This window comes from Sarcophilus harrisii, chromosome 6 (genome assembly GCF_902635505.1).
Source record: "Sarcophilus harrisii chromosome 6, mSarHar1.11, whole genome shotgun sequence".
NCBI classification, from domain to species: Eukaryota; Metazoa; Chordata; class Mammalia; order Dasyuromorphia; family Dasyuridae; genus Sarcophilus; species Sarcophilus harrisii.
In genome coordinates, this window is record NC_045431.1 from 119,083,752 (window position 1) to 119,096,973 (window position 13,222).

At 34.8% G+C, this 13,222-nt stretch overlaps 1 protein-coding gene across 38 annotated transcripts in view; it reads right to left on the reverse strand.

Moving 5' to 3' along the window:
- SORBS2 (sorbin and SH3 domain containing 2) overlaps nucleotides 1-13,222 on the reverse strand; it is a 423,285-nt gene that overhangs the window by 182,489 nt on the left and 227,574 nt on the right. The window lies entirely within an intron of this gene.

Here is a 13,222-nt window from a genome sequence, read left to right on the forward strand (position 1 = left end):
TTTTTGAAATCCACAAATTTGAAATTTTTAACCAGTTTGATAGAACGATAGATAGATAGATGTAGAAATATTTGCAGTTATATGAAGACATAGATATATATGTGGAAATAGATCTACATAAAGACATATTTCTTCCCTAGTCTTCAAATTCACTTCTGTTCACCTTTTCTATCTGGATCCATCCATGTGGCAAGTGCCCTTATATCTTTCTTCCCCATCTCAAATTTTTCTTAACAGTTAGGCAACATTTATATACTTCTTTAAACTTTGGAAAACACTTAATAGACACATACATAAAGTATATAATATATAGCTATACCATAATATATGAATATGAATTATATGTGAATACACATACATGCACATTTTATATAATATTTTACTACATATATTTATCTTTCCTGGTTCTCTTAGTAATCCCATGAGGGATATAGATGAAGAAATTCAGGCTGAGAAGCTAATCACTTAGGGTTATTTAGATTCCTAGTTCCAAGTCCCCCTCTCCAGTCAATCTCCAATTAGCCTATTTTTATTTTCATGCACCAAATTTTGCTCCTCTGATTAAAACCCATCTCTTCAGTCTGTTCTCTGTGTCAAGGTGTTTATTAAATAACCTAATTACTTTTTGACATTAATGTGCTAATTGGAAGTCTAGAGTGCTTTCCCTTTTTGGTGGATAGCTTAACAGTAATCTTTTGGAGACAATGTTGTTCTTGTTTTACTTCTCCAACACTGAGCGTTGACTCACATTTTAGGTTGGAAGGAAATGGTGCTGAGGGACCGTGTTGGGGAGTTTGAGTGCTATTTGGGATAAATAAGGCTTCCACTCCATGGCAGGAATAGTCCCTTTAGTTGCAATTAATATTTAGTTTTTAGGAATTGCAAAATAACTTTAAAATCAAGACCTTTGCATGAAATTAATTAAAGCAAATAATATTTTTGTGTCTTTCTGGATAAACTACTATTTACATGTCTTTAAGTGGGCAAGACATTTTTAAAAATAGGACTACTCTATCTTCCTCCCTCTTCCCTTCCCCAACTCAAAACACCAACAAAATATTCTCATGCTATTTGTATAGTCTGTTTACAAATATATTGTAATGTTCTCTGGTTTGGTTTTCTTGGCATCTCTGAGAGCAGCAGTCTTCGTTTCAGTTCAGTAATCACCACACCAGTAGCCAGGGGTTAAAGTCCAAATCCTTTATTGTCTCTTTCAAAGTCTTGTCTCCTTTCCTGGGGCCCGGTTAGCTTTCTTAAAGGCCTATCTCATTCCTTGGTTCCAAGAGCTTGAGCTCCCACCTGTCTTCCTTCTCTGCCCTCTGAATCTCTCTGAATCCAAAGGTTTGTGCTTTAGCCTCCACTCACCACAAAGATGGACGATGGAATGAATCTGTCAGCCTTTGCTGGCTGTTATATACTGCATTATCACAGGTGTCAATCTTGTGGAACTATATTAAGTACTAAGTACATGTACTGAACTAGAGAACTGTTAAGCACCCTGCTAAATAGCCATTGTCTATCAATTCCACTGACTTAGCACCTTGTAAGAATCCTTTGTTTCAAGTTCAGAGTTCTGGCCCATAACAATATATCTAATGATACTATCTGACTTCATAACATTTGGCATTTTCTTGGCAAAGATACTGGAGTAGTTTGCCATTTCCTTCTACAGTTTGTTTTATAGATGAGGAAAATGAGCCAAAGAAGTTTAAATAAGGTCATCTAGCCAATAAGTGTCTGAGGCAAGATTTCAACTCAAGAAGAAAAGTCTTCCTGAATCTAGATCCAGCACTCTATCTACTGTACTATCTAGCTGTTCCAATGTTAAAAAATAGAAGAATCTCTAAATCCCTGGATTCTGGGGTGAAGTTTTTTTGCAATCAAATTGTTTTTGGGGGTGATGAGACTATCATTAAAGAAAAAGTTACCAAAAATAGATATGATATATAAACATGACTACAGTTTATACATATGCATGACATACTGTAAGTAGTCCATTGTAATAGACATGAAATGAGTAATTCTGTTTGCTGTATGTTGTAATAATGGCTTCTAATATTACTTGGCTTCCTAACCAAAGCTATAATAGTTATCAGGTGATGGGCTGATACCTGGTCATAATGAAATGCAGGAGAAAGTGTATGGGTGCAAGAGTTTAAAGATTAGGTACCAAGACTGGCTTGGGAGAGAGATTCCAAGAATGTACCTAAACTGTAGCACCAGGTTTCCATTTCCATATTGATCGCAGTGTAAAAGATACGATGAATAAATTTGCTTCCTTATATGAAGTCCACTTCAATCACCTTTCTAAGATTGGAGACAGCTACTTGACTCAGGCTACCTTGTTGTCCCGCTCAGATAATTGGGTCCCAGAATCACCTGTCCTTTGCTATTGTGATCCCAAGACCCACTTTCTTCTACACTCCCTTGACTTTGTTCACAAATCCTTGCTCCTTCCTCCTTGTTGAGTATGTGCCCCAGTTTTTTTTTTTTTTTTTGTCCAGTTTCCAGTGTTGCTTTCCTTCCTGAGTATCCTCTTTCATTCACTGCTACAAATCTGTATTGATGGAGAGAGTGGATGAGTTCTATCATCTACCTTCTCTCCAAAAAGTACTCATTTCTGTTTCTTCAAATGATCAGCAGTGGATAGGGGATTGGATTTATAGCATCTCAACTCTGTAAGGAACCTGAGACCCAAGAACCTGAGAGCAGTCTAAAGAGAGTCACTTTATAACATGCCAAACAAAGCTTTTGTTTCGCTTATAGTAATGGAATGGACAGTAGTGGCAGAATAGATAGAGGATTGGGCTGGAGTCAGGAAAACGTGAGTTCAAATATGGTCTCAGACATATCATAGCAATGGGAGCCTGGACAAGTTACCTATTTCTACCTCAATTTTCTCAAATACAAAATATGAATAATAATAATAATACAAGCATCCTAGGGTTGCTATGACAAATAAGATAATACTGGTAAAGTTCTTAGTAAAATGCTTGGCATATAATAGGTGCTTAATACATGCTTATCCTATCTACTTCTCCCTCTCTTATTCCCCTTTTTGGTATCTAATTATTGGGATTTTTCCTTTCTGTAACTTTTTTTGTTAGTTCTTAGTTTGCCTTCTGGGCAAAACAGAGCTAATCTAGTCCCTATATCCTATATCAGTCTTTTATTAGTTTCATGATATATCTCAATATTGTTGCTTTAATTATGTTCTCATTCTGGTCCCTTTCTTCTCAATATTTTTCAGCTTGTCAATTTTATAAGGCTTTTGGAATTTCATCACAGGAAAACTTGATATTATTTTTCATAGGGCCATGTTTACTTAGTTTATGTTTATTTTCTTTCTACAATAGGGTTTTGAGCATGGATAATAAAAATAACTGGCTTTTAGTAAGTCTTGAAAATTTAATTCATCTTTAAGATCATTACCTTAATTTACTAAAAAATAGTAACAAAGAAAATTAGAATGTTGTTTTGATATTTCTCTCTTCACCCATCTATTTGCTAAATTCTTAAAAATCTCTGACAATGCTTTCATGATGTTTTTCAAAGGAAAACAGGAAGGGGAAGCTAAATTTCCGGAGAACCATTTGGCTAAGTGTTTGCATTCAAGATTTCCATTCATTTTAAATTTCAGCATTAGGGCTCAGAGTCACTCTAGAGCAAGGGCTCAATCTGAACTCCTGGTTAGATTAGAGATTTATGAGTTAGATGAAGGGAAGAAGGGGAATGCATCTTTATCTTCACTATTCTATAGCCAAAATCTAGCATTTCTTTATTATGATTTTTAAAAATGGCTTCACCAGACTATTGAAAAGGTTCATAATAAAAAGAAAATGTTAAGAATCCCATTTCGAGAGACCAAGCAATAGTCATAAACAAAAACTTACTAGAAGGAGCAAGGTATAGAGGATAAAAGGTATGGTGGCCATGGGAGTCTCCTAAATCCTGCAATCAGACCTAGCCTCTTCCCTTTAAAAATGGAATGATCTTCGATTAAAAAGTGAAGTGAAACCACTTTACTTCCCTAGGCTTCATCTGTAAAACATATTTGATTATAAGATTGCTAAAGTCCCTACCAACTAATATTCTGCAATGCGGGGGTCTCCCTATAGGGTTTATGATCCATTGAGGAGAAGAATAAGATAAGAAAGTGAGATGGAAAGAAAGTGGTGGCTAAGTTGAATAGTAAGCAAACATGGAATAAGTGCTGTTTTTCCACATGTCACCCAATGATCAGTAGGAGCTTCTCTCTTTCTTTCAAACCATTGTTTCCCTGTCAAAGTCAAAGCAAATTCTGCTTAGAAGATCTCTGATGGCAGAGCAGGTGTTTTTTCAAAGAAGCAGGAAAAAAAATCGCACATACATATGCACAGATATGTATATATACATATGTGTGTGTAATTTATATATGTGTCAAGAATCTTACTCTCTCTTGCTCTCTCTCACACTCTCTTTGTCTCATTCCCTTCCCCTTCTTTAATTCCCTTTCCAAAAATGGGAGTGAAAGGAAGAATGTATCAAGTAAGTAATACAAATGGACTTGGACATTCAAAGAAATATGAAAGTGCCATAATACAGTAAAGATGGTAGTGAAAGGCTGAAGACCAGTGTACCTATTTTGGGTTTGCAAATGAGGAGTTAAAATTTAAGTGATCTCTTGAAAGAATAAGTTAGCAACAAATCTAGGCACCCTGTTCAATGTCCAAACTATTAGCCCTCATTCACTTGTAAGAAGAAACATCTTTTCAAAAGGGCATGGAGTGTCCCTTTCTGCAAATAAGAATTTCCCCACCCATGAAAAGAATTTGATTAATCAGATTATGATAAGCCCAGGACAGCTATTCACAGTTTGGAAGGATCCTCAGCCATTTCAGTGAAATAGCTTTTCAAAATATGTTAACGGTCATGATTTAAAAACCATCATTAGGAGGACACAGAGACTGAATAGTATTTGACCTGTCATAGTCTTTCCCAATATGATTTGCCTATATCTACTGATAAGAATATCCATCTGTTTATGTGCTGCTATTTAGAGACACAAATACTTTGCTGGCCTTGGACGATGACATTTTGATTTAAAGCAATTTAATTTTTTGGCATGTAAATAATTATTCTTTTAACCTACAAAGGTCACTTGAATATTTTCTGAGAAATTGGCTGCTTTAAACTCCTTCTTGGACTTCCTTGTGCTTCATATTTGACCATAACAGATGAGAGGCTTGTCACCCAAAAGAAGTTAGGAAAGTTCATTAATCCCTGTCAGAAGAAATGAAGTGATAAGATTCAAAAAGTGAATTCCATCATTTTCCTCTTTCTATAACAGAAAAGGAAATCCATGCTGGGTGGTTTTGCAACTGGATAAGTTTTATAGATATTTTTAAGCTTTCTGCTTTGCCAAGTATTTGATGCAAAGCTATTTTCTTTCTATTTCATGCCCCCCCTAAAAAAAAAAAAAGTCATTCCCCTTAAATATTTTTCCCATGTCTGGCCACATGACAAAATTTCTAATTTTCCAAGAATAAACAAATCATCCAGGGTTTACAAAAATGCCACTCAGACTATGTGAATCAACCATATCTTTATATAGTAGAAACATGCTAAGCATCCTCCTGGTAGATTGGAGAAGTTTGATATGAGTTTGTTAAATGAATTTTCCTGCATACCCAATCTTGCATTTTTTGGGTTTCAATGAAAGCTTTGGTATTGCTCACCATTACTTCTCTCTTCTTGTACTCCATTCTCTTTATTAGAAAGTATCAACTCAGAATTAATTCCTATCTTTGATTATATAATATCTTAGATGCAATACGTATGCCAGGGAACCCTGAGAGTAGTATGTGCTTATTTGCATATTCAGCTGGTGTTTCAAGAGAATCATTTGTCAAGACATCAGGAATTCTAGTATTAAAAAGTGTGAACTTGCAAATTAGCTGTCAAGTTTAATAGAAAGTGAATAATGAGGCAGAAAGTGGACTGTTGCCATTCCTAGCATCCTATTGCTCTTGATGCTATGTGAAACTCAGACATGGTGAACAACAATGTGTGTGTGTGTGTGTGTGTGTGTGTGTGTGCTTAAATTATCTAATAAAAATAATTTCATTTGTAAAACTAGGAAATTGAATGAATATTCTTAAAGAGTGTGAAGCTTTTGCCTTGGAAGATGACATTTTGTAAATTAGGTATTTGCTTTGAAAACAATCCAAACTATATATTCTAAAAATGAAAAACATCATTGGAGAAATAAACAGTTTGCCATTTACTACTGAAAATTATAAAGATTTGGCAGAATAAACTAGATGGATTAAATCTACATAATAGGTATGTAAGGTGTCCTTAATTCTTCTTGATATAAGAATTATTTCTTTTAAGAATTTTTATGGCTTGTAAACTCAATTATTTGAATTAAAGGTATAAGACACAAAAATAAAAAGGGATAAATATTTATAATGAAAAGGTATGTTTATATAATACATACTGCATATTTAGTGATTCACTTTATTATTTTTTAATAATCATTTTAGTTGTTATATACCAATCTACTTAAAACCACCTAGCCTTATACATATTTAGGAAGACTAAAAACTACAACAACAATAAAATGTGTAAGAATCTGGATACACAGAGATGTTTTAAAGAACAATCCCCAGAAATACAATCTTCAAAGAATACACAAATGCTCACACACACACATACACACACACACAGAGTCTCTCTGTCTCTTTTTCTCTCACAGCACTTCTATAAAAACTTGGGATCAATGCAAGTTGTTTTGCTGGAATTCAACTTTTCAGCTTCCTTTTTCCCAGGCATGCTAAACAAAATTTCCTTTAATTCTCAATACTGAAACTTTGCTACATGATTCTTCGTCCCTTGGGTAGGGAGCAGTATTGGCTAGCATTTTAAGTATATTTTAAGTACAAGTACACATTGCAGAGAACTTACTTTATGTTGCTCACGTCCTTCCATAACAGAAGTTAAGAGAGGTCTATCCTATTTCCCTTAGGTTAGGCAAATCAGCATGTCACTGCACCTGACTGCGTGAATAACCATCTTCATCTGCTACGATGGTTACAAATGGTTTGGTATCAATCTTATAAAAAATAGATGATGGAAATCTAGAGCTCTTTACAGAAATACAAGTCTGCTCTCTGTATGTGTTTGTGTGTGTGTGTGTGTGTGTGCTCTTTGAAGGAAAGAGCTGAAAGGAATATGAGCAAAATTATGTTTACCTGAAAATGCAAGTGGGATTAACGCTTACATGTGCTATAAAACAATTCATTTCTATGGGCAAAACCTGATTCCAACTAGAAAAAAAAGGAAGACATCACTTATAATCTTGTGAAGAAAAGAAGGAAATAAGTATTTATTAACTGCCTATTATGTGTCGAACACTGTGCAAATACTACCTAATTTGATCTTCACAACAACATTGGAAGGTAGGTACTATTATTATCCCCATTCTATATTAGGGGAAACTGAGGCAGAGTATGTGACTTGCCAAGAGTCAGGCAGCTTGTAAGTGTCTAAGGACAGATTTAAACTCAAGTCTTCCTGGTCAATCCCTATCCACTGCACCAACTAGCTACTTTTGTGAGATATAAATGTTTGTATACTGCTTTCCAATTGCTCCAAAATCCTTTATACCCATTCCACTAGCTACATCACTGTAGTCATATGACCTCCCTGTTTCCTAATTTGCCAAATAAGGGCAATGAAATTATATCATTTCCTTCATAGGATTGTTATAAGTGAAATATTTTATAAACCTTAAAGTCTGTAATTAATTGTGACCTATTAGATAGAAAGCTGGCATCTGACCAGGAAGACTAGGCTAGGTTCAGGTCCTACTACTTCTGACAGACTGAAGTGGGATTCTGGGAATGGGTCTCCTGAAACAACAAGGAACAAGCATTTATTAAGCATATGGAAGACACTGTGGTAAGCACTTTACAAATATTATTTATAAATTATTTGCTTTGGGGGTAATCCCAAATGCCTTCAAGATTTAGGAACTTCTTGTTATTGTCCTAGAGGAATTTTTTCATATATGAATTCCCCAAACCAATGAAAATCCAGGTTCAGTTTCTATCACTTTCCTAAAGCATTTTACTGTTTAAGTAGGAATTGTTATATATCTTTTACATTTCCCATACCCTGCCCCCATCACATCTAGTACTATACTGAGTAAATAGTGAGCACTCAGCAAATTCTAACCAAGTGATGCAGTTGTGCATCTAAGACATTTGTGTGACAACGAAAGGTTGTGCTGCATTTCTAGGAAGCAGCCTACCTCAGATGGTATGGTATACCTGCACAATGCTTGGAAATGGAAGGGCAAAAGGGTCAGATGGACCCATTAAGAAAAAGTAACCCTTCTAGAGCAACAACAGAAAAATAGAAGTCAGGTCAGATTCTGAATTGTTATACCTGTTAAAGGAAGATGGTCATGGAGGAGAGACTACCCAGGAAAGAGAGAAAAGCTGGATAGGTCCTGGATCTAATCCACTAACAAGTATTCATTGAACTGCTAACACATGCCAAGTTTTGAGCTTCTGGCATATTTTGGAATGGCAATGTGTGATGGCAATGTGTCCTAGAACATTGTTATCTTATAACCAAGGACATGTGGAGAAATGGGTATGTATAAAATGAATACCATTTTATGTGCCTTCAAGGAATAGTACCCTATCACAAAGCACTACTTTTTTTTTTCATTGGACTTTGGTGACCACATTAGTCTGTAACTTCATCTCTGTGACATCTATCAGTACTTTCTCCAGTTTCCAGAAGGAGGATCTAGTTTACACTCATCTGCAAATTCAACCCTGATCTGAACCTGAAATCCTAAGCTCAAAAGCCTGGTTAAGATGAAGTTATATTCTTCAGTTTTTAACCAATGTAGATAATCTTTTGTATCTGCACCATATTTTGAAAGTAATTTCAATCATCACCACCACCATCACCAGAACTTTAATAAATCAGTTCTAATAATACTCTAGTAAAGGAGGTTGGTATTTACAAGAAACTCTATTACCAGTTACCTGTTTGACCTCACTGAAGTATGTTTGAGGCAGCATGGGAGTGAGCCCACAATTCCTGAAAATCCCTTTAATTTTTGATGAATTTGCTATTTTCAAGGTTGCCAATAATTTTCTCAATCATTCTTCAAGCCACCTACTTCAAGTCAGGTGGCTCTATGACAGACCACCTTTTAAGAAGAAGAATTCTTCTATACCATGGATATTTTATTCTGCCCTACAGAATAGTAGTGTAGCATCATCTTTGATGCTAGAAAACTATGCTAATATTGATTTCCCTATACAAGTGTAGTTATGGCTAAAAGATAAGACTAGTTAATTCATTCCACTTTGTATCTATAGTTTAGCATGGCCTGCGGCTGCTTCTTGGATTCACAGTCTAATATCCTTGCTAACACAAGAACACTACTAACAATCAGAGCCATCTTGAAATAGTTATAATGGTGGTGGTGGTGGTAGTGGAAGCAGCAACAACTTGCATTTATATTGTATTTTAAAGTTTATAAAGCATTTTGCACATTTAGGAAGTGTCTGAGGTCATTTTTAAACTCGGGTCTTCTTGACTACAGCCCCAGCATTCCACTTACTGTGCCACCTATCTGCCTCATCTCTGGATACAAAAGATCCCATATACTGACTGATGCTAGTAAGTTACAATAGAAACCTCAGATCTTTTTGGTGGAATTGGCTGGGACTATTCTAGTTAAGTCTGATTAGCTAACTTTAACAATAACAACCAATGAACATTTACTGAATATTTTCCTTTATCTTAGACTCTCTTCTCTAGGAATGAAGAATCAAAAGTGCAAAATGTAAAAAAATAGCTTTTCCTTTTTGTCTCTTTTTTTTACTTGGAGAAGATTATTTGCAATCATCTGAAAGCATCTAATCCTATCCACAAACACAGAACATAATAAAGTGGTACTTCTGAGATTACTCCTGTTGTTCCCTCTCAGGTTGCCACCTCTTCTTTCTCGAAGATTTTACCTTAACTGAGAATTTAGGACCAATCCTAGCTCTGATACTCACTAGGTCTCAGCTTTCTCATTTGGTGGACAGCTAATTCTTCCATATCTACTTTATAGAACTTTGAATGTTTTGAAAGACTTAGGAACTATGAACAACAAAACAATCAATGAGAATTCTAAGGCATTTATGATGAAACACACTGCCCATCTCCAGACAGAGAGATGATGGACTCGTGAAACAAATTGAAACATCTTTTCATTTTGGACATGGATAATGCAGGGATTTATTTTGCTTGACATGTGGGAGAAGGGTGGTATTTATCACGGATTTTCTTATCTTTTCGATTAATGAAGGAGGTAGAGAATTTAGAAACAAAAATAAAGTATTAAAAATAACTTTTATGTGTATATATCTCAAAGAATACATTTATATGACTTGTGACATGATTTGTCCATGAAAGTTTTACTCTGATCCCTAATCTTGGCATGGTGGTATTAACCCTAGCTAACAAAGGTTCCAATGTAGATTGAAGAGTTTGTCAAGTTCTATCATCTCGAATGGTCTCTGAGTATAGAATGAATGGAGGGCTCATCCTACCTTATCTTTTTTTATCACTATCCTTTCTCTTTTACTTCTATTTCTCTCTGACATACTTCCTAATATCAGGGCCTTTATTTCCTGAAATTAAAAATTTACTTAATTGTACTCTCACTACCTTATTCAATGACCTTCTTTGAATTTAGCTAGGTTTCTTCTTAAACTAAATCTCAGAAATTAAGAATAATTTGAAAGATCAAGCTGTATTCATTGTATACAAAATAAATTGGGGTCATTAATTGAAAGTTCATTTTTTCTAATCAAAGCCAAAAAAAGAGATAGTAAAATGAAAATGTTTATTTTAGAGTAAAATTATATTCATTTGTAATTGTTTATATTTGAAGTATGTTTGTACAGATAGGACAAATAGTAAATTATAAAATTAGTTTTAAGAAATTATAAATTAATGCGCCAGAACCTTCTAACATAAGCAATAGCCTGTCTCATTGTCCACAGTTAAATTCATTGTGCTAAGTGTCAGAAATACAAAGACAAAAATGAAATTGTCCCTTCCCATAAAAGGTTGATCACCACATAAGGTGATAAAGATTTAAATTTATATAAATTTTGCCCTGATTATCCCCTGAGGTATGGAATAGCCATATGTCAATCAGGTGAGGTAGTACCCTCACAGATAAAATTATGGCTCTTTGAAGTATTGGTTCTATAAGAATAAGAAGCTCTTTCATTTGGACATTTCATTCAAGAGGACCAATGACATCAATATGTGATGCCTTGACTTGCAAGTGATCTGAATTTAAGTGAGGCATAATAAAGTCATCAGCCTCACTCTTCTCCATAGTCATCAGACTCCAGTGGCAAGATTTAGTGTCAGGTCAACTTGGAGATGGCCTCAGGTGCAGTGGGAGACATTGACCTTTTTAAGCTGAGGTCTTTCCCAAGTCTCAATTTCAGAGGCAATATTGGTTTGATGATTAAAGGCTAGGTAAAAATTGAAGCAAAAAACAATCTAGTTAGAGAGCAGTAAAGATTTATAAAACTAGATGAAATCACATTTATCTTTGACTAGTTTTCTTAATCCCCAATAAACAAGAAATAGCAAATTATACTTTTGAGATCAATGCAGGTCTCTGTACTCATCTAAAGCTATTATTTCACCCACTTGGTTCCATTCCCCGCCCCCCAAAAAAAATCTCATAGGCATGCACATTCAACAAGGAAAATATTATTTTTAATTTATGATGATATTCAATAACAATAACAACAGCAATTACCAACTAAATAATACTTTACTGATAGCACTTTATAAATGTTATCTCATTTGATCTTCACAATAATCACTGAAGGTAGGTATTATTATTGTACCTATTTTACAGATGAGAAAACTGAGGCAGGCAGAAGTTATGACTTCTCCAAGGTTACACACATGGTAAATGTCTGGGGAAAGATTTGAACTTAGGTCTTTTTAACTTTGGACTCAGAGCTTTATGTATGATGGCAGCTAGCTGTCTCCAGTTTACAGAACAATCATGACAATAAATGCTACAACATTTCTCTCATCTCATCCTACCTTATTATTTGAGAAAATGGTTGTTAAATGGTTGTTATCAGGAGAACTAGTGACATTTGCTTCCGACTTCTCATCTCACATAGGACTAGTGTAAAACCAGCCTTTATTATTAGTTCTACTTGTGATTTCCTAAGAAATATTTTTCTCATCTCTTCTAAGCTGGAAACAGCATATCTTTAAAATTTTCAGCCCTTTTCTGACGGTTCTATCATTTACATTCAGAGACCTGATGAGTGACCTGTTTAATTACACTATCATTGTATGAGCTGAGACTTGCATACAATTCAAAAAATTTCCTTTGCTCTTCTTTTTCTTTCTTCCACTGGAAAAACAAATACTTCTGAGTGGAAAACTAGCTTCCAGAATTTATAGTACTTTCTTCAAATCTTTAATCCTGAAGGAAAGACATTCATCATCTTCAAACATTTATTGAGAGCTTACCAGTTGTACAGGATTAAACTGTACAAATTTCCACAATGAATCATATTTTGTTGTTTAACTTTCATCCCTGTTTTAAGGCCATAATGAAAATTCAAGATTTTCCAAAATGAATTTACCTATTATACTGTTACCTAATGTTTGATATAATGCAACATATATCCCTGCATCATTAAAATTATACTCTATTACTTCATCATAATGTGGAAGTGAGCCAGGGTTTACAAGACCTATACTAGTGGAACATAAATTCTAACCACTCCTACACCAAACTAAGAGGGTTTTGAGTACGTACAAAGAGACAAGCTATTCCTCAATAACCAATCCAACAAGGAATATTTTTAAGGGAGTTGGTGGTATAGTAGCCAGAGCTCTGAGTCTGGTAGAAAGATAAATCTTCCTGAGATCAAATCTGGCCTTAGACACTTACTAGCTATATTACACTGGGCAAGTTACTTCAGACAGTAAATGATATCCTAATGTTAGGGGTACAGATGAGTGTTACAATATGTGGTTTTCCTTCAATCATGGTATGTGAATGATGGAGAAATAATAAACATTCAATCTTTTCTCTTTTTCTTTTCTCCCTTTAAATAACATTAATATACTTATTGTTTACCTACTCTGTTTTGGACACTGTAGG